The sequence below is a fragment of the Loxodonta africana genome, chromosome 4, assembly GCF_030014295.1.
Source record: "Loxodonta africana isolate mLoxAfr1 chromosome 4, mLoxAfr1.hap2, whole genome shotgun sequence".
NCBI lineage: Eukaryota > Metazoa > Chordata > Mammalia > Proboscidea > Elephantidae > Loxodonta > Loxodonta africana.
This window is the reverse complement of record NC_087345.1, coordinates 96,304,635-96,327,723: the sequence shown is the minus strand read 5'-3', so window position 1 is coordinate 96,327,723 and position 23,089 is coordinate 96,304,635. Positions and strand designations below refer to the sequence as shown.

Sequence of the window (23,089 nt, the reverse complement as noted above, 5' to 3'; positions counted from 1 at the left end):
CGACGCCCTTACCGCGAAATTCTTTTTGCCGCCATATGCACTTGCACCTTCTCTGACAACAGTTCAGCTCACACCGAGGGGCAGGGAACTCCGCTGGGGAGCGGCGTCCAGGTAGCCCCGAAACCTGGGTTGGGGGGAGCCCAGTGGATGCCGAGAAGCGGACACGCGAGGAGACGGAAGCGGGGAGGGGCGAGCCGTGGCGCGCTCGCGGACGAAGGCGCGGGCGCTTTCCTCCCAGCAGCAATCCGGCGACTTGAAAGGCCTTTTGTGGCACCGCTTAGGGACTTGAGCGTGGTGCAGGGGCAGGGGAGGGGGCGTACAGGCGCGGGTAGGGGGTGAGGAGTTGAAAGGGAAATCAGAGGCGAGCGCAGTCCTCGCCCCGGCCGGGCGCAAGCGTAGGCCTTTTGTTTGCCGGCTGATCCCGGCTGGCTGAAGACTCCCCGCCTTTTTCCCCTGTCCGTTTCGCAGAGAGCCTCTTCAGGGCGGGGAAGGCCAGGGAGTCACTGCCAGCATCCTTTAGTAATTCCCCCCCGCATCCTCCTACTCCTCTTCGTTCCCGAGGGAGAAGCGACAAACGTGCTCCTGTTTACTCATGCTCCGAGGCTCCGCTCCCCGCCCGGGCGCCGGGGTGCCGGGGCGCCGGGCAGGCTGGCAGCCGGTCTGCGAGACCCGGCCCCCGCGCACTGCACCTCCCGGGCCATGACACGCTCTCCTCTGGGCCCTGGGGACACAGGAAGTTCCTCCAAGTGGCCGGTATTCAAACACTCCTCGTGTATGCTCCCTCAAGTCGGCTGCGCTCTTCCGCCGGACCGGGGTGGTCTCTGGCTCTTGTATAATTCAGCCAGACCTGGTGCCACACTCTGCTACCATGAAAACAGACCCGGAAAGTAGCTGTGGCCCCCGCAAAGGCGAAACCGGAGGACCCTGTTCTTCCTTACGCTGCCACGTGTGTTCGGAGATCGGGGGACCAGGACTTTTCCTTTCCTAAAAGCAAAATCTGCACGCTTCAGGCACAGCCGCGCTCTCCTCCCTTTCGCTCCCGCGCAGACGATTTCTACGTTACTGTCTCCTTTCACATCTAAAAATCCCTTTCCTCCCGCCGCCGCTCCCTCAGCCCTCCCCCGGAACAGAAAAGCGCCTTACCTCGAGAAATAAAGGAAAAGTGATTAAAAAAAAAGGCGTCAAGGTGTCCGCCCTTCCGGGATTGTCGCCCCCGGCCGTTTTATGTCCTTTGTGTCAAGGTCTGGCTGCCTCGGCCGGCGGCTTGTAAAAGGCTGAGGATCCTGCTACGGCAGAAGGTGAGCCGCGTCAGCGAGGGCTGGGCGGGGAGGCTTGTTGTGGCGGATTTCCGAGGAAGGTGAGAGCGCAGGCTCCCGGCGACCTTCAGGCAGAGTGGTGTGGCTGCCCCTTCCGCAATCGCCTTGCTCTTCTCCTTTCGGGGCCGATTGCATCAGAATCTCCCCCCACGCCAACCCCCACCCACGCTTCTTGCCAGCCTCGCACTTACACAGACACGCTCGGGCGCTGAGGGTCTTGAGTCATATTCATTCCCCTACTGAGGGGCCCGTCGCCCTTGCGTATTCATGGTTCGTGGTGGTTTAACGGGGATATTCAGGCCATTTCTCCGCGTTCCGCGCACGGTCTCCTCCCCTCCCGAGCGCCCGCTCTTTGACCAAAGCTGCGTGTCACGGAGCCGTCCCCGTCACATGGTATCCCTGCTTGTGGCCGCGCCTTACTGTCTCCTTTTCGCCCCTCGCGGACGATGCAGCGACCGCGGCTGGAGGAGACTGAGCATTGGAGAAGGGATGAGGGAGGGGTTGCGTGGCGCGCGTGTGCCGGGCGCACGGATGGTGGAACGCGAAGTGGAGGCTGTTCACAGCTGGGGCACCTGCCCCGTGCCCTCCTGAGGCCTGGCAGCGGGCTCAGAACCCAGCTGCAGCGGCGGCTGTGGAGACTGGGATCCCCTGGGGATTGAGGTGGCGGCGGGGAGGGAGCGCAGGCAAAGGAAAGGGGGGTTGTGCGCTGGGGAAGAGGAGGCGGGCATTTTAGGGTACGCCAGTGCGGAGCCGGGCTAAGGTATCGAGGGGAGTTGCATTGTGGGAAGCGCTCAGCATAAGGATGGCCGCGAGAGCGACTGGTGCCAGAGCTGCTCCGGGAGCCGCTGACTGTGCTTGGAGCTGCGGGCAGCGAGGCCCCGAGGCGGCCCCAGTTGGAGGGAAGGGAACCTTGTGGCCATAGTAGCCGTGGGAGCAGGACCGCGGGCACCTTTGGAGATCCTTTGGCCCGTGGCGGGAGGCGATCCCCCTTTCTCGGACCCATCAGATCTCTCCAGGCCTCACCGAGATCTGCGCTGTGGAGTTGATCTTTGGGGACTGGATGGGACGCAACCCGAAGGATTTGCAGAGCTCCGAGTGCGCACCTGTCTGGGCGCGAAGAGGCCGGAGCTCGCTCCTACCCGCTTACCCTGGCGCGTCGGGGTTAACCGAGTTGGGGCGCTCTAAGTACCGGGGTCCGCGGGTAGGTGGGCAAATCAAGATGCAGGGGGCTGGGGCAAATGGGCCCGTTTCCCTTTCTTCTGTCTACCCTTTGTTTCAGGCGCAGCCCCTTTTATCTGACTGGGCACTTCCTTGCAGAGGAGTCTTGTTTCTTTAAAATGGCGACAGGAAATCCCACCTGCGCGTCAGCCAATTAAACTGTCATTTTAGCGCGAATTTGCGGCGTGGAAACTCGAAGGTTTTATTGACGGGATGGTTCAGTCTCCGTGTGCCATCAAAACAGGAAAGAGAGGATGAATCATAATTCAAAACTTAATCTACCTGCGGCCTTTCAAGGGGGCCGACTGAGTTGGCATTCTAATATGGAGTGGCTACCGCTTTTTAATCACAGCTGGAAAAGCGAAGAGGACAAATCTAATTTCAAACTCCTCATAACTGACTAAAATCCTCATTACTGCTGATGGGAGCAAATAGTCTTTATTAGTTCGATAATAGCTTCCCGAAAACCCCATTTGGAAGGCATGCTACACTTCTCTTGAGTAAGCCTGAGAAAATGAAAGATCAACTGCAAACAGAAGGAGACAAAGATGGGCAGCCTGGGTTGAAATTTACTTAATGCTTTCCTCGCCTGCTTAACTCCTGTCCTAGTCCTCAGTGTTTGCAAATTGTAAAAAAGGAGGGCTAGCACACACCTCATAGTAATGTTCTGCAATTATCCAAAAGTTTTTTTCCCTCTTCTTTACTAGAGAAGGAAACCCTGGTGGCCTAGTGGTTAAGAGCTAGGCTGCTAACCAAAAGGTCAGCAGTTTGAATCCACCAGGTACTCCTTGGAAACCCTATGGGACTGTTCTACTCTGTCCTATAGGGTCGCTATGAGTCAAAATCAACTGGACGGCAAGGAGTTTGGTTTTTGGTTTTACTAGAGAAAGCTAATTTCATATGGAATTGCCAATTTTAATCCATGCATTCCTTGTCTGGCACAAATAATGCTTATAACTAAGGTTGTAAGCAGGTAAGAAATCTGAATAGGTGAACTATGAGCCATATCAAGGAGCCCTGGTGGCTCAGTGGTTAAGCCCTTGGCTGCTAACCAAAAGGTCTTTGGTCCACCAGCCACTCCCTAGAAGACAGGTGTGGTAGTCTGCTTCTGTAAAAACTACAGCCTTGGAAACCTAATGGGGCAGTTCTACTCTGTCTTGTAAGGTCATTATTAGAATTGATGACGTTTTGTTTTGGTATAAGCCATACCTTAATAAAAAATTTTAAAAATTGCCTCCAGTCCATTGGGACTCGTGAGGACCCCACGTGTTACAGAGTAGAACTGCTATGTAGGATCTTCTTGGCAGTCCACAGCACAGGTGGGTGGGTGGGTTTGAGCCACCAACACTTGGGTTAGTAGTTGAGGGCAAACAGTTTAAGTCACCCAGGAACGAATATCTACCTTATTAAAGGCAGAATGTATATTAACCAGTGTTTGAAGAGAATTTGATCCAGAAACTATTGGTTCCAGTTTTAACTTATTTGCCAGTTTTTTTTTTTTTTTTTATACACCAAAAAGACAGCAGTTATCTAGCACTTTTTGACCTGGATTCGGTAGCTATGAAATGAATACCTACTACACACCAGCTAAGGAGTCCTGGTGATGAAACGGTTATAGGCTCTCTACTAACCCAGAGTTGGTGGTCCAGATCCACCCAGCCACTCCTTAGGGGAAAGACCTGTCAATCTGCTCTTTAAAGATTACAGCCAAGAAAACCCTATGAGTCAATTCTACTCTGTCACATTGGGCCACTATGGGTTGAAAACTGACTCTCTGGCACTTAAACAACAACACGTGCCAGCTACTATGCTAATACTTGCAAATGTTATCTCATTTAATCCTTTAAGCAACTCTGCGAGATGGTATCCTCTTTGTATAAATAAGGAAGTAGATGGATTCAAAGAGGTTAAATTGGCCACGTGGTGAAGAAGGAGGTAGGGGGAGTGATTCCCCATTCAGCTCTGAATTCAAAGTCCTCAGGCTTAACCTCCATGCTACAATCATTTGCAGTCAGAAGCTGTTGGGTCTAGAGTTTAGAAAGATTTTCTCCCCTCTCCTAGACTTTAGTTAACAACCTGGAACTGGAGTGTAAACATCAACGTGGAGGCTGAATTGAAGGACTGTTGCTGTGTGGAGAAATAGGGGAAGGAAAATAATGTTCAAGACCAGGAAGAGTGCCTGGCAACCTCAACCTCGGTGTGAGTTTGTCTCCAGGACTGCTTATAGGTGAAACTTCCTTACAGAGGTCCATTCGGTAGCTTGGAGTCCCTGGGTGGTGCAAATGGAGGTTTGAGTCCCCCAGAGGTACCTCGGAAGAAAGGCCTGGTGATCCACTTTCCAAAAATCAGCCGTTAAAAAGCCTATATCCTATATGTCAGAGTTCTACTCTGACACACGTGGGGTTGCCGTGAGTGCGAACTGATGACACATGGTTTTTGTTGTTGTTGTTTTGTTTTTGTTTTTCAGTAGTTTAGCACCAAGCCGCCAGTGCTGTGGTTCTGGGCTAGGAGAAGGAGTGTCATGATGATGATTGCTCTAGTCACTGAGGGCTTACTGGGAGACAAGCAGCAGGTTAAGCACTTTACAGTACACCATTGCTAAGAGGTGCGGACTACTGTAATCCTATTTTCTGAGGTTGAAGAATTCATCCCAAATCACACAGCTCTACTTGGCACATCTAGGTCTTGAATCCAGAGCTCAATTAAAAGCCAGTTCTCTGTGCCTGGCTGTAAAATATCCCCCAATGCCAGAAAAACCGTTTGAAGGGTTAGGAGGTGGAAAGGTCCTGGGCCCCTCTGCCTTAGGTGGGAACCATTGCCCTGTTTCCAGGGAGTTCAGGAAGTCAATTTGCTGTGTAATTTGTGAGCCCTGTGGGTACTGTTGATGGGTATCTAATGTCATTTGTGGACCTTTCCCAATTGAGCAGATTTCCCAAAATGATACTAAGGTAGTCAGGACATACTATGTTTTATCGTGAACTGCCCAGTGGAGTTGAGAAAATAAATATTCTATGTCTCCTCTGAAAGTGAACGTGGGGAAGGTATCGGTACTGTGAAAGGAGAACTGGACAGTCTCAGGTTGCCTGTGAGTTTTCCAGTAGCTCCGTAGGCCCTTTTTGTGTGATTCCAGAAAAGAGGGGCAGCTTCGTGAAGAAAGATTTATCACACCCCAAAAGGATTCAGCCTAAACTTAAGTCACATTTGCCATCATCCTGGCTTCACCCTGTACTCACCCGGGTTGCACTGACTCTCCATCTGGATCGCCCAATAGTACAGCTGTGGAAGGGGCCACCACCAGCTGTGTGCTTACAGAGAATGCGTACTTTTGTCCTCCTCGGAGTTCCAACGATTTCTAAATACATCTGGTCTGATAGTAGCAGACTCCTTGATTAAGAACTCAAAGTAATAAGATCAAGATTATCTTCTAAATATATTTGTCTCTTTTAATTGTAAAGGACTGTCACAGGACAGTCCTAATTTTAACAGTTGTGAAACAAAGAATAGTCACCCATTGCCATTGAGTCGATTCCGACTCATAGCGACCCTATAGGACAGAGTAGAACTGCCCTATAGGGTTTCCAAGGCTGTCAATCTTCACAGAAGCAGACTGCCACATCTGTTCCCCTGTGGAGCAGGCTAGTAGGCTTGAACCGCCAACCTTCCGGTTAGCAACCTATCGCTTAACCACTGTGCCATCAGGGCTCCTTTAGAAAAGTCAACTGGGAGATTACTTAAGAACAATAAATGTCCTGCACATTTCCTGCTCGAAACAGAAGCAGTTTGGGCCATCAGATGAGCAAATGCTACATCCTTAGAAAATAAGATGGTTTCTTCTGAAGCCTTTTATTCCTGTTTGCAGAGTCTACCCTAAAACAACAGATGGTCTTTACAAGCATTGGTTTTTCTTTTAACTAATGTAATCACATTTCTTTGCCTGACAGACCTTTTTTTTTATCCTTAATGTTCTTTGGATTTCGTTCATAGATAATAATGTTTTAACACTAGGTATAAGTTAAGTAGTCACAGCAAAAAGTGTATTTGCAATTAAAGGAGCCCCCCAATTGCCTTGGCACCCTCCTGTAGAGAGATTTATAGCACTGTGTGGCCTAACCCTCCCTGGTAGCACTGACAGGGGCCACCGCCACCTCTTCCAACATTGTGATCAAAGCACTCGACCCCACCATATTTGTAATTGGCTCTTGCAGGAGTCAGTGACCTCTACTGAATTTAAATTGAAATCCCAGAGTGGGCCTCCTAGGAAATATCTATTGTCTCTGATTCAGAGCCAGGGTCAGTTTGTGGGGTCACTTATTTTTTATGTGTTAGAGGAGATGGGAGGGGGGTTCGTAGGTATTGTGATGTATGGCAATGCAGCCTCGTTCATTCAAACCAAACGAAAGAACCAGGCAGGGGCAAATGATCAATCTTGGGAGCTTAGTATCTAATTTGACTGACATTCCTACATCATTTTGCAGGTCACCTGGTGAGTGGCTTGGGCAGTCCAAAGTTTGAAGCTCACCTTTGCAAGCCCCTAGCTTGTTGCAAAATGGGGTAATAATACCTATCTGATGATGAAAGGATTCAATGTCTAACAAATATGTATGATAATCTTTAGTTTATAATGTGCTCAGTAAGTAGCACCTATTATGTTTGCATACTTTGCAGAAATAAGCACACGGCAATGACTTTTCAAAGCCCGAATTTATAAGCACAGATTTTTATTTTATTATGTTCACTCTATACTGAAAAAAGCTGTTAAGCACACACCCCGACTCCCATTCTTTCCACTGTGGGAATGAGGAGAGAGAGGGTATTAGAGAATAGTTCTCCACTTCAACTCCCAACCTTACCTTTAATGTGAGAAGGCTAAGTTTAGGATCTATATAAGAATGTATTAATTAAAAAGTGGAAGTATTCTAAAACGTAGTATACCACCTCCATTTACTAATGATGGCAGTGTAAATTCGTACAACATTTTGTGACATAGCGAATTTAGTGGTTAAGAGTATGGGCTCTGTACCACACACACAAAAAAAATTACAGACCAATTTTTCTCATGAATATAGATGCAAAAATTCTTAACAAAATTCTAGCCAATAGAATTCAGCACCATATTAAAAAAATAATACCCTACTACCAAGTGGGATTCTTACCAGGTGTGCAAGGATGTTTCAACATTAGAAAATCAGTCAATGTAATTCACCACATGAGTAAAAGAATCACATGCATCATCTCAATTGATGCAGAAAAGGCATTTGACAAAGTCCAACAGCCATTCCTGATAAAAACTCTCAATAAAGTAGGTAAAGAATGGAAATTCCTCAACATAATAAAGGGCATCTATACAAAACCAACAGCCAACATCTTTCTTAATGGAGAGAGGTTGAAAACATTCCCCTTGAGAACAGGAACAAGACAAGGATGCCCTTTATCACTATCCTACTTAACATTGTGCTTGAAGTCCTAAAAAAAAAAAACAAAACACTGCCGTCGAGTCGATTCTGACTCATAGCAACCATACAGGATAGAGTAGAACTACCCCATAGAGTTTCCAAGGAGTGCCTGGCAGATTTGAACTACTGACCTCTTGGTTAGCAGCCATATAAGGCAAGAAAAAGAAATAAAGGGCATCCAAATTGGGTAATTAAGAAGTAAAACTGTCCCTATTTGTGGATGATATGATACTATACATAGAAAACCCAAAAGAGTCCAAGAGATTAGATTATAGCCTAATCCCTAAACTCTGTGGGAAAATCCAACACCTCTACAACAAAAAGACAATCCAGTTAAAAAATGGGCAAAGGATATGAATAGACACTTCATCAAAGAAGACATTCAAGCAGCTAACAGATATATGAAGAAATGCTCCCAATCACTAACCATTAGAGAAATGCAAATCCACAATTACATACCATCTCACCCCAACATTACTGGCACGAATCAAAAAAATAAAAAATAACAAATGTTGGAGAGGCTGAGGAAAGATTGGAACTCTTACACACTGCTAGTGGGAATGTAAAATGGTACAACCATTTTGGAAAACAATATGGTACTTCCTTGAAAAGCTAGAAATAGGAATAGTTAGTGTATGATCTGGCAATCCCACTCCTAGGAATATATCCTAGAGAAATAAGAGCTGTCACATGAATAGACATATGCACACCCATGTTCATTGCAGCATTATTCACAGTAGCAAAAAATAGAAACAACCTAAGTGCCCATCAACAGATGAATGGATAAACAAACGATGTATGGTACATACACACGACAGAGTTCTATGCAACGGTAAAGAACAATGATGAATCTGCAAAGCATTTCACAACATGGATGAATCTGGAGGGCATTATGCTGAGTGAAATAAGTCAATCACAAAATGACAAATATTGTATGAGACCACTTCTACAAAAACTCACGAAAACATTTATACACAAAAGAGAAACAATCTTTGATAGCTACAAGGGAGGGGAGGGGTGAGAGGGGAGAACACTAAATAGACAATAGATAAGTGCTAACTTCGGTGAAGGGTAAAATAGTAAACAATACTGGGGAAGCCAGCACAACTTGTCAAAGGCAAGATCATGGAAGCTCCATAGACACATCCAAACTCCCTGAGGGACTGACTTTCTGGGCCGAGGGCTGGGGACTATGGTCTCAGGGAACATCTAGCTTAATCGGCATAACGTAGTTTATAAAGAACATGTTCTCCATTCTTCTTCAGTGAGCAGCATCTGGGATCTTAAAAGCTTGCTGGTGGCCACCTAAGATACTCTACTGGTCCCACCCCTTCTGGAGCACAGGAGAATGAAGAAAACCAAAGACACAAGGGAAAGATTAGTCCAAAGGACTAATGGTCCACAACTACCACAGCCTCCACCAGACTGAGTCCAGCACTACTAGATGATGTCCAGCTACCACCATTGACTGCTCTGACAGAAATCACAATAGAAGGCCCTGGACAGAGCTGGAGAAAAATGTAGAACAAAATTCTAACTCACACACACACACAACCAGACTTACTGGTCTGACAGAGACTGGAGAAACCCTGAGAGTATGGCTCCCAGATACCCTTTTAGCTCAGTATTCAAGTCACTCCTGAGGTTCACCCTTCAGCTAAAGATTAGACAGGCCCATAAAACAAAATGAGACTAACGGGGCACACCAACCCAGGGGCAAGGAGGAGAAGGTAGGAGGGGACAGGATAACTGGTAATGGGGAACCCAAGGTCGAGAAGAGGAGAGTGTTGACATGTTGTGGGGTTGGCAGCCAATGTCACAGAACAATTATGTGTATTAATTGTTTAATGAAAAGCTAGCTTATTCTATAAACCTTCATCTAAAGTGAAATTTAAAAGAAGTTAAAAAAAAAAAAAAAAGAGAGACTCTGGTTTCTGGGGCCAGAGTTCCTTGTTCTAATCCTTGCTCCACAGCCTGCTAGCTCTGTGAGCTTGACCAAGTTAGTTAACATCTCTGTGCCTTAGTTTCCTCATCTTTAAAATGTAAATAAGCAATAACATCTACCTCCTAAGGTTATATGAAATATGTATGTTAATACGTATAAACTACTTAGAACCGTTCCCAGCATATCTTAAGTATTCAATAAATAATAATCGTTATTGAAAAGTACTTTGATAATGAGTAGGAGAAACTTAGACCTGGCTGATGTCTGGGAATTGTACCTGAGAAGTAATGCAGAAAAATATTTACTACTGTTACAGAAGCTAAGGGAACAGGCTTTGGAATCAGTCAAGTAAGGGTAAAACAAGTTTTAAAATGTTTATTCAAACCAAGAATAAATTTATGGATGTCAGACCCAAAAGAAATCCTCAGATGCTTATGACTGGGGAGTGCTATAAACCTTCCATAAGCCTTTGGAAACACACTGAGAAACAGGATACAGGGCTTAGTTGTGATCCAACGCAATCACCCTTACTTCCTTATCAGTTTGGGAGTCCAAAGGCAATATAGCTGGAGAAAGGAATTTCACCCAAGCCCAAGAGAAACCAAAGTGATAGCAGGGAAGCGGTGAGAGGCATCAAGGCAGGTGAGGATACAGATAAGAAAATGAGAAAATGAATGACAAGGTCAGAAGCCAGGAGTATCTGAAACAAGTCACAAGTGCACAGCATGAGGTATCTCCGGTCAGGACTAGGGCTGGGCATCACAGCATAGCAGGCCCACTTTCATAGGGTGCTGCTTTTTGATGCTGGGCAGAAATACACTTTTTGTCTTCCTGCTGTAAAGGGTAACTTATGGGGAGTGCAGTTGTTCTATTTTTTAATTGTGGTAAAAACATAGCATTTCAACAATTTCTACACGTACAATTCAGTGACATTGATTACATTCTTCCAGCCGTGCAACCATTCTCACTTTTTCCAAATTAGCCCACAACCATTAACATACATTCAATGCACCCTAAGCAAAAATTCCCTCTTTCCCCCTCCTTCCCACCTGTGGTAGCCACTAATAATTTTCGGTTTCTTTATATTTGCTTGGAAACCCTGATGGGGTAGTGGTTAAGAGCTATGGCTGCCAACCAAAAGGTTGACAGTTTGAATCCATCAGGCGCTCCTTAGAAACCCTATGGGGGCAATTCTACTCTGTCCTACAGGGTCACTATGAGTTGCAATTGACTCAACAGCATCAGATTTGGGTTTTTTTGGTTTATGTATTTGTTTGTTTCAGGGAAGGGTTGTTTTTTTGGTTTTGTTTTTACTGCTAGCAGTATTTAAAGGGAAGAATCCTGTTCATTACTTGAGGAGAGTAATACACTTTACTAAAATAACTTTCTATTCTAAATGACTGTTCTTAAAAAATAATAAATCCCAAATAATTTTCAATGTGCTTGATTTTGAAGGACTCTTTATTTGGTTATATTTTAAGCATAGGTGCTATTTCATAATCACAAGAGGGATAATTTTAGTAAGCGATTTAACATTGATAGTCTTTGATTTATAGCTATAAATGGTTGCTTACATTTATAACATATATACAGAGCTAACCAGAAGGTCGGCAGTTCGAATCCACCAGCCCCTCTTAAAGGGTCGTTATGAGTCAGAATCAACTTGATGGCAACAGGTTTGGTTTTGGTTTACATATAAAACCCATAAAAACCCATTGCTGTTGAGTCGATTCTGACTCATAGCAACCCTATAGGATTGCCCCCATACAGTTTCCAAGGAGCGGCTGGTACATTTTAACTGCTGACCTTTTGGTTAGCAGCCCAGCTTTTAACCACTTTGACACCAGGTTTATGTGCTTTTAAATAAAAGATTGAAAGTTTTTTTTATTCAAATGCAGCATATACACAATTGAACACAACATTTTTTTTTCCTCCAACCCAACCTTCTTCTACCTTTAAACCCTGTCATGGGAACTGGTACCACCATGTGTACAATTGCTCAAGCCAGAAACTTGGGAGTTTCTTGGCTCCTCTTTCTCCTTCACTCTTCACAACCAATTAATTCACCCTTCCATCTAACATTTACTAAGTGCCAGGCATTCTGCTAGTCTCACGGAGCTTGGAGCTGGAGTGAGAGACCAGCATTACTCAAATGATCTCGCCAGTGAATGTATGCTTACAAACAGAAATAAGCGCCCTCAGGAGAAGCAGCAGGACTGTGAAAGCCTGACAGAGGAACATGCCCTGGCTTAGCAATCAGGGAAGGCTCCCTGAGCAAGTCAACTTTGTTAAAGATTTTGGACTCTATCTTTTTTATGCTAAGGGTTTTAAAGAGGCAGTGATGGACATGATTTATTTTTAAAGGAATAATTACCAGTCCTATCAATCTACCTCCTAAATGGCCCTGGCATCTGTTCCCTTTCCTCTGTCCTCATTGCCGTCGCTAAGCCTGCACGGCTCCATCCACCATCCATACCCCTGGGCAAGTTCCCTCCAAAGGATGGTGGTAGGGTAACCATGGTCCCCAGACCCCAGCCCCAGTTACTCTGTCCCTCAAAGTGTTTGTGTTCAGGAAACTTCATAGCTTTCAGTCTACCCCAGTGGTGCTGGCTTTCCCTGATTCGTGTGTTGTCCTTCCCTTCACCTAAGATGATTCTTGTCTACTGTCTAATTAGTGAATTCCACTCTCCCTCCCTCCCCACCTTCGTAACCATCAAAGAATGTTTTCTTCTGTGTTTAAACCTTTTCTTGAGTTCTTATAATAGTGACTTCATACAATATCTGTCATTTTGTGACTGACTAATTTCACTCAGCAAGGCTGTAAATCTTTGCAGAAGCAGACTGCCACATCTTTACCCCACAGAACAGCTGGTGAGTTCAAACCACCAACCTTTTGGTTAGCAGTCGAGTGCCACCAGGACTCCTGTTTATAGGGTACCTTATCATTAAAAATATCTTGGTTATATTCATCCAACATAATATGTACACATATATGAATTGGTTAATAATATATATGCATTGGAACCCCAAATGGTGCAAGTGGTTAATGAACTCAGCTGCTAACTGAAAGTTTAGAAGTTCAAATTCAACTAGAAGTACCTCAGAAGAAAGGCCTGGCAATTTACTTCTGAAAAATTAACCATTGAAAACCCTATGGAGTATAGTTCTACTCTGACGCGCATGGGTCACCCTGAGTAGGAATCAATTCCATGGCAGCTAGTTTATTACAGTTTGATTTATTATGTACATTAAAAACATTCACAAAAAATTCAAATAGTAGGATTTTGCATTTTAAATTCATTAACAATACTTTATTTTGTCACTAAGACATATTCCTAGTTATTGTTAAAACATTAACATTTTAGTGAGAGAAATTTGAATCAATATACTTTTTTTTTTAATCTTATTTTAACACAATTGTGACATAGCAATTCATAAGTCTGGTCTGGTTCCATAGTTGGCTTATTTTGATACATGATTTAATGACTGTCATTGCTGGAAAAGAGACCAAGCAGAGACACAGTGACCTGACAGAGGAAGTACGCTGTTGGCTGCAGAGATCAAATCAAGTCACTCATTTCTCAGTACCATCTGCTAATTTGTAAGGATTCATTTTCTCATTGTTAGTCTACAAATGTACACTCAGACAAAGGGAATCATTAATGATTGTGGCAGTGAACCCATGAATCCTACTTGATAATTCTGAATTTTCGGGGAGGGGGACAGACTTCTCATCACGTTTGATTAGATGGTCATTTCTTTACCTTGAAATGTGGCTAACAAAAGAGTTCTTACTAGGAGTGAAAAGTGTCAGCTCTGCTTTTTCTTGTTTCATTGTGCTGACATTATCATTATCTTTAATCTGAAGTTTTTTTAGAGGAAACTTTTGGATCTATTTGTCCATTTAAACTCGTCAAAACAGATAACACAGTTTATACATTCACTTAACTATGGCACACAGAAACTGCAACGCATTACAATACTTTGTCACTCCCTGTGGTCCTTCTTTGAGGTACCTTGAGTGCTGCAGTGACATGGGGCCATCTGATGTGTGGGCTGAGGAAGGACCCCCATCAACCTATAGTGTAAACAGGAGTTCTGATATTTTCTCCCTGTCACCCATTTTGTAACCCTATCCTACCCTACCCTTACTACCTGGGTTCCCTCTAGCTACTCTTGGTCACCTAGTCCCTCCACCACAGTTTAGAAGTTGCTTCCCAGGGTAGCCTTTTCTTTCTTTCTTCTTTTTAAATATGTGTATAACCTTTGATTTTCCCTTGATGTATGATTAGGTTTACCAATTTGCAACACATTTTACATTAATTAGCAAATTCATTTTAGGGCAGCCTTTTCTGCAGCCCCAAACTAGCTACATTGCTTCCCTACATTGAAATTATGCATTCGGAGACCGTCTTCCCCATTAGTCTGCGAGCTTCACAAGGGCAGATGCCATGGTTTCGTTTGTTTGTGTGTTGTCTTGTTTTCGTGATAAATATGTATATAACAAAACATTTAATATTTCAACAACCTTCACACGTACAGTTCAGTGACATGGATTATGTTTATCATGTTGTTCAACCATCACTCTTACTCATTCCCTAATTATGTTACCACAAAACACAGATAAGAGCCGCCTGCCACAAAGCCAATACTGAGACACAGGTGAGGTGAGCAGCAAGAAGGCTTTATTGTATACCGGTATATAAGGGACAGAGAGGAATGGGCTCCTTCAAAGTCTGTCTGTCTCTCAGAGACCAACTGGAGGGTTTTATAGGGTTAGAGCTTAGGCTTGAAGAATCTGGAGATTGGCAGCTCTCCTCTGAGGGGGCATGTTGACCACATTTCAGACACGTTGACCTTCTGTGGGTATTCTTAGAGGTCCTCCGATACCATCCTGGTTTCGGTCACAAGATGGGTCCCCATTGTCTAGTTGTCTCATCCCAGGTCTTATTGATTGCCGTACTGCTTCTCCGTGAAGGACATAGTTTAATTTTAAACTTCATAGAATCATAGAGAAAGGGAGAGAGAAGGGAGGAAACAAACCGTAATCACAAAATCACCGGGGTATGTAAAAGCTAACTATGCTAGGAATGCAGAAGCAATGCTACCACACCCAGGACGCTGGGCCCCTACAATCTCTTTCTCATGCTGCCCCTTTCAATTATATACTATCACCCTTAACAGAAGCTTCCAAACCCGCCCACTGCTGTGTAGTTGATTTCAACTCATAGCGACCCCATAGAACTTCCAAGACTATAATCTTTATGGAAGCAGACTGCCACATCTTTCTCCCACAGAGCAGCTGGTGGTTTCGAACTGCCAACCTTTGGGTTAGCAGTTGATCACTTTAACCACTGGGCCACCAGGGCTCCTTTAACCAAAGCTCACTGTCCCCTAAAGATGCCATGTTTTTAACCGTTTCCAACCACCTAGGACATAGTTCGGTAAATATTTGTTGAATTAATGAACATATCAATAAGTAAAGGAATATCCTTAGCAGTTAAGTAGCTCTAGTTCTTTGACATTTGAATTTTAGATCCTTAAAAGGACAAGGAATATGAAAAAGTATATAATATCAAATTTGCATTTAGCTGAGTTTCTAGTGTTTATAAGCCTATATACACAAATCAAATGAATAGCTATTTTTGGACTCTTGCAATGAATAAAGTCACAATTTGAAAACATCAAGGGTAAGTGCTTGTTGAATGTGACTTTTAAAAACAAAAGAAGAAGCTTGGCCTGTGTTTAAAATAATCTATTTAGTTCAACAGCTTTCTGGTTTACACGAATTATCTGGAAAATTCAGAGCCCCAACTACCCAAAAATTATACTTCCTTAATAGCAAATGTGGTTTTTACTTCCAGAATTTCCTGGATAAATGCCAGCATCCTGTAAGTCACATTCTCTGTATGAAATGAACATTTGTAAATAGATTCTAATTAAATTCTGCTGTTCACGTTGTTCTTATAATAATTAGTATTTAGGTATAACTCTGTAGTTTAACTAAAACCACTTAGCAATATCAACTTAATAATGGACTCAACAGTTCTTTCCCTATATTTAATATTGTTACTTTGATCAAAAAAAGAAATGCACGGATCTTTCCTTTTCAGCCTTGAAAAATAATGGAATGATAGAAAACCATCTTACTGCTTGGCAGTTATTCATCCATCCATACATTCATGTATCAACAAATGTGTTCGAAGGTAATTCCTCTTGTCTGATTTTCTCCTGTCTCCTTTGGAAACTTGTTCCTGCAAGTATTTTCATCCTCTTTTACACAGCTGTAAGTGTTCAAACCTCTCCCATCGTTAAAAAAGAAAGAGGGAGGCAGAGCAGAGAGAGAAGAAAAGGGAAGCAGGGAAAGGGGAGGAAATTTCCTTTAATTTTACCTTTCCCCCTGGCTATTTTTTTTATAGCTCTCTTGGAGTCCCTGGGTGGCACAAACTAAGAACTTGGCTACTAACTGAAAGGTCGGAGGTTTGAGTCTGTCCAGAGGTCCCTCGGAAGAAGGTCCTGGCAATCTAATTCTGAAGGTCAGCTAATGAAGACTCTGTTGTTTTTGTTGTTGTTAGGTGCCATCGAGTCGGTTGCAATCAGTGACCCTGTGTACAAGAGAACGAAACACTGCTCAGTCCTTCGCCATCTTCACAATCATTGCTATGTTTGAGCCCATTGTTTCAACCACTGTATCAATCCATGGAGCACAATTTTACTCTGAAACACATGAGGTTCCACAAAAAAGAAAAAAAAATTGGGGTTAACTCAATGACAACTGTTTATAGCTCTCACTTTTCTTCTATTTAGAAGCCAATTTCCTCCAAAGTATAGTTCACGATATGTTTCCAATTCTTTACGTCCCCATTCACTCTTTGAATACACACACATACAATTGCAAAAGTAATTTATTCTCTTTGTAGAAAACTTGGAATGTAAAGAAAATCAAAATCATCCATAGATTTACAGACTGTAGATAACAACTGTTGACATTTTGTATACATATTCCCCTTTTTCACATTCACAATCATATCTCATTTTGTATTTTTATGTGACATTATATTATGTTATGATCATTTTACTATACCTTAAACGTCTTCAAAAACATAACTTTTAATAACTATAAAATATCCCATCTTATGGTGTTACCCTAATTCTCATTAATTTCAGATTTTCACTTTTGTTTTTATGTGTATTGTAATTTAAGGAGCCCTGGTGGCACAGTGTTTAAGCACTGGGCTACTTACAGTAATGTCGGGGGTTCCAACCCACCAGCGCTCCGTAGGAGAAAAGGTCTGGTGATCTCCTCCTGTAAAGATTACAGCCTAGGAAATCCTATGGGGCAGTTCTGCTCTGTCCTATATGATCGCTATGATTCAGAATTGACTTGACGGCACACAACAGCAACAAATTCAACTTCTGGAAACGTATCTTATAGGATAATCATAAAATTAATATTATAATCATAAAATAATCAGAGATAGGGATGAAGTACAATGTGTGTGCCGTTGAGTTGATTCCTACTCATAGGGACCCTATAGGACAGAGTAGAACAGCCCTGTAGAGTTTCCCAGGCTATAATCTTTACGGATGCAGTTCACCAGGTCTTTTCTCCCTTAGAGCCACTGGTGGCTTGAACTGCTGACCTTTAGGGTAGCAACCAAGTGCTTAACTATTGTGTTACCAGAGTTCCTTAGAATTAGAATTACTGCATTAAAATGTAGCAGCATTTTAAAATGCCTCATGTAAATTTTAAAATTGCTTTCTAGAAAGAGAGTATGTATTAAAACCATCACTGACAGTATATGAAGATGGTTATGACATAGCATCTTCAGCATTCTTGAGTATCATAACTTTTTTGCTCATTTAGTTAGTGAAAAAGAGCTTCTGGGTTTAATGAACTTTCGTTTCTATTTTATTGAACTTTTAAAATGTGCTTATTAGGCTTTTTATTTTTTCTGTGAGTTGTGTATTTATATGCGTTGCTCATTTTTCTCCTCTATTTCAGTGTGTTTAAATCAATCTTGTGTAAAACTTTTATATATTAAAAGTCATGTTTGTAGCTATGTTTTCAATTTTTTGCTTGTCTTTTAATTTTCTATGTTCAGAAGTTTTGAATGTTTAAGTCAATAACGACTTTTTTCTTAGCTCTAGAAAATAATTTCTCATGCAGATATAATATTCACCAGAATTCAGCCTTAGTTTTTATGACTTAAGTTTGGATTTTTTGCTTGTAGTTTGTTTTGTCATTTATTTCTTTAATCCATGTAGTGAGAGTTGAAGATATAAATTCATTTGTTCCCAATCCCCAATCAGTAATTCCAGTAGCAACTGTGAAAATTCCTTCTCTTCTCCCCTCAGTTGTGGTACCTCTTTCATGAACAGCTGACCTTTAGGTTAGCAACCAAGCGCTTAACCATTGCACCACCAGAGCTCCTTAGAAGTATAATTACTATTTATGTAATGATTATTATGATTTATGTATGATTATTAACTATGACATTTTTGATACATAATAAAGTTCTCCCCCACGTGTCCGTCAGTTTGTCATACTGTGGGGGCTTGCATGTCGCTGTGAAGCTGGAAGCTATGCCATCGGTATTCAGATACCAGCAGGGTCACCCATGGAGGACAGGTTGCACCTGAGCTCCCAGACTAAGACAGACTAGGAAGAAGGACCCAGCAGTCTACTTCTGAAAAGCATTAGCCAGTGAAAACCTTATGGATAGCAGCGGAACATTGTCTGATATAGTGTCGGAAGATGAGCTCCCCAGGTTGGAAGGCACTCAAAAGATGACTGGGGAAGAGCTGCCTCCTCAAAGTAGAGTCGACCTTAACAACATGGATGGAGTAAAGCTTTCAGGACCTTCATTTGCTGAGGTGGCATGACTCAAAATGAGAAGAAACAGCTGCAAACATCCATTAATAATCAGAACATGGAATGTATGAAGTATGAATCTAGGAAAATTAGAAATCGTAAAAAATGAAATGGAATGCATAAACATCAATATCCTAGGCATTAGTGAACTGAAATGGACTGGTATTGGCCACTTTGAATCAGACAATCATATAATCTACTATGCTGGGAATGACAACTTGAAGAAGAATGGTGTTGCATTCGTCATCAATAGGAACATTTCAAGATCTATCCTGAAGTACAATGCTGTCAGTGATTGGAGAATATCCATACGCCTACAAGGAAGACCAGTTAATATGACTATTATTCAAATATACACACCAACCACTAGGGCCAAAGATGAAGACATAGAAGATTTTTATCAGCTGCTGCTGTCTGAAATTGATTGAACATGCAATCAAAATGCATTGATAATTACTGGTGATTTTAATGTGAAAGTTGGAAACAAAGAAGAAGGATCAGTAGTTGGAAAATATGGCCTTGGTGACAGAAATAAAGCTGGAGATCAAATGATAGAATTTTGCAAGACCAACGACTTCTTCATTGCAAATACCTTCTTTCACCAACATAAACGGTGACTATACACATGGACCTCGCCAGATGGAACACACAGAAATCAAATTGACTACATCTGTGGAAAAAGATGATGAAAAAGCTCAAAATCATCAGTCAGAACAAGGCCAGGGGCCGACTGTGGAACAGACCATCAATTGCTCATATGCAAGTTCTAGCCGAAACTGAAGAAAATCAGAGCAAGTCCACGAGAGCCAAAATATGACCTTGAATATATCCCACTTGAATTTAGAGACCATCTGAAGAATGGATATGATGCATTGAACACTAGTGACCAAAGACTGGACGAGTTGTGGAATGACATCAAGGACATCATACATGAACAAAGCAAGAGGTCATTGAAAAGACAGGAAAAAAAGAAAAGACCAGGATGTTGGAGAAGACTCTGAAACTTGCTCTCGAACGTTGAGCAGCTAAAGCAAAAGGAAGAATTGATGAAGTAAAAGAACTGAACAGAAGATTTTAAAGGGCAGCTCAAGAAGACAAAGTAAAGTATTATAATGACATGTGCAAAGACCTGGAAATGGAAAACCAAAAGGGAAGAACACACTTGGTGTTTCTCAAGCTGAAAGAACTGAAAAAAAAATTCAAGCCTCGAGTTGCAATAGTGAAGGACTCTATGGGGAAAATAGTAAATGATGCAGGAAGCATCAAAAGAAGATGGAAGGAATATACAGAGTCATTATACCAAAAAGAATTACTCGATGTTCAACCATTTCAAGACATAGCATATGATCAGGAACCAATGGTACTGAAGGAAAAAGTCCAACCTGCTCTGAAGGCATTGGTGAAAAACAAGGCTCCAGGAATTGATGGAATATCAATTGAGATGTTTCAACAAACAGATGCAGCACTGGAGGTGCTCATTCATCTATGCCAAGAAATATGGAAGACAGCTTCCTGGCCAACTGACTGGAAGAAGTCCATATTTATGCCTATTCCCAAGAAAGGTGATACAACCGAATGTGGAAATTATAGAGCAATATCATTAATATCACATGCAAGCAAAATTCAAAAACGGCTGCAGCAGTATATTGACAGGGAATTGCCGGAAATTCAGGCTGATTTCAGAAGAGGACGTGGAACAAGGGATATCATTGCTGATGTCAGATGGATCCTGGCTGAAAGCAGAGAATACCAGAAGGATGTTTACTTGTGTTTTATTGACTATGCAAAGGCATTCGACTGTGTGGATCATAACAAATTATGGACAACATTTCGAAGAATGGGAATTCCAGAACGCTTAATTGTGCTCAGGAGGAAACTGCACACAGATCAAGAGGCAGTTGTTTGGACAGAACAAGGGAATACTGATTGGTTTAAAGTCAGGAAAGATGTGCTCCAGGGTCATATTCTTTCACCATACCTATTCAATCTGTATGCTGAGCAAATAATCCGAGAAGCTGGAGTATATGAAGAAGAACGGGGCATCAGGATTGGAGGAAGACTCACTAATAACCTGCGTTATGCAGATGACACAACCTTGCTTGCTGAAAGTGAAGAGGACTTGAAGCACTTACTAATGACGATCAAAGACTACAGCCTTCAGTACGGATTGCACCTCAACGTAAAGAAAACAAAAATCCTCACAACTGGACCAATGAGCAACATCAGGATAAACGGAGAAAAGATTGAAGCTGTCAAGGATTTCATTTTACTTGGATCCACAATCAACAGCCATGGAGGCAGCCGTCAAGAAATCAAAAGACGTGTTGCATTGGGTAAATCTGCTGCAAAGGACCTCTTTAAAGTGTTGAAGAGCAAAGATGTCACCTTGAAGACTAAGGTGCACCTGACTCAAGCCATGATATTTTCAATTGCATCATATGCATGTGAAAGCTGGACAATGAATAAGGAAGACTGAGAAGAATTGACACCTTTGAATTGTGGTGTTGGCGAAGAACATTGAATATACCATGGACTGCCAGAAGAATTAATAAATCTGTCTTGGAAGAGGTACAACCAGAATGCTCCTTAGAAGCAAGGATGGCGAGACTGCGTCTTACATACTTTGGACATATTTTCAGGAGGAATCAGTCTCTGGAGAAGGACATCACGCTTGGCAAAGTATAGGGTCAGCGGAAAAGAGGAAGACCCTCAACAAGGTGGATTGACCCAGTGCCTGGAACAATGGGGTCAAGCATAACAACGATTGTAAGGATGGCACAGGACCAGGCAGTGTTTCGTTCTGTTGTGCATAGGGTCGCTATGAGTTGGAACTGACTTGATGGCACCCAACAACAACAATAAAGTTCTGCTCCTGATGTAACTATTCTGTCCACTGATTTATTCTTTCATCACTTACACTAATTTATTTATTAGACTTTTTTGTGTGTTTTAATATCCACTAGGTCACTAGCCTTTGCATAATTGCTATTGTTCAAATATTTCTCAGTTATTTTTATTTATTAGGTAAACAGACAAGATTATTACTAAGTCAATAAAACAAAAACACTGGAAATGGGTTTTGTTATGCCTATAAATTAATTTAAATGCATACATAAAACAGTTACAATAAAAGCATAAAATATCTAGGAACTCCCTTAACAAGAAATATGTAGCCCACTATGAAAAAAAAAAATTAAACTTAAGTGATATATAAATGAAGACCTGAATACTTTGAGAAATATATATACCATGTATCTCAACAGTCTGAAAATGTCAGTCTTTTCTAAATTATTTTGAGAAAAGTAACTTTGCACGACCCTATAAGACAGAGTAGAACTGCCCTGTAGGGTTTCCAAGGAACACCTGGGGGATTCAAACTGCCGACCTTTTGGGTAGCAGCCGTAGATCTTAACCACTACACCAGCAGAGTTTACCATAAAAACCTAGTTGTTTTAAATAAAAAGTGAACCAGGCTAACCATGCACAGTGAAGACAGCCATTTTAAGGTAGATAATATTTCTATATTAGGCAAGCATCAGTGGGAACTCCTTATGTTCTTAATTTTTAGCAGTCCACAATGTATTTGGTGACATTCTTTTGGCAAAAAGAAAAGATACAACTTGTGTTTGCTGTATAGAGCAAAAGAGAATCTTAGTCTAAATTACTGAAAATCTTTGAAAATCAGCCAGTAAGGTATTTGTCACAAGTTGAATTCTCTTGGAAGCAGACCCTGAGACAGAGATGGAGCAGAGAATTTCTTAGGGAGTGTTCTTGGGATCCACACTTGAGAAAGGGAAGGAAAGGAAGCAAGACTGGGCTGAGGGAGAAGTTGGGCTGTATTGGCCTCAGCCAATGCCCCAGGAGCCCTAGGCTGTGATGGCCCCACAGAATTGTCCTGAGTTGGGGTGAGAAGTCAGATATTTTTATACCCATATTGACCAGGCATTGGCTCAGGCTACCATGGGAAGGGGCTGTGACCTTGGGCAAAGCAGCTTTCTTTAGCCGAGGTGCCTCTAGAAGAGGGCAAATAATTGAGGGCTTTCTGCCAGCAGTAACTCCAGCAGCTGGAGGAATACACCCCTCATTCCTAAAGGGGGACATGGGCAGTGTCTCACAGTGTCCACCATGGTAAAAAACAAAAAACCAAACCCACTGCTGTTGAGTCGATTCTGACTCATAGTAACCCTATAGGACAGAGTAGAACTGCCCCACAGAGTTTCCAAGGAGCGCCTGGTGGATTCAAACTGCCGACCTTTTGGTTAACAGCTGTTGGACTTAACCA

The 23,089-nt window shown here is 42.6% G+C and overlaps 1 protein-coding gene across 4 annotated transcripts in view; it reads right to left on the bottom strand.

The window, feature by feature from the left end:
• SLC38A1 (solute carrier family 38 member 1) overlaps positions 1-1,490 on the bottom strand; it is a 78,187-nt gene extending 76,697 nt beyond the window's left edge. For 2 of the 4 annotated variants that reach the window (XM_003405731.4, XM_064284343.1), the window contains exon 1: positions 1,144-1,488. The gene's annotated coding sequence lies outside the window, so the exon portion shown is untranslated. Of the gene's footprint in view, positions 1-1,143 lie in introns of all 4 variants that reach the window. The other 2 variants (XM_064284345.1, XM_023555562.2) reach the window with 2 other exon arrangements.
• Between the last annotated feature and the right edge of the window lie 21,599 nt (positions 1,491-23,089).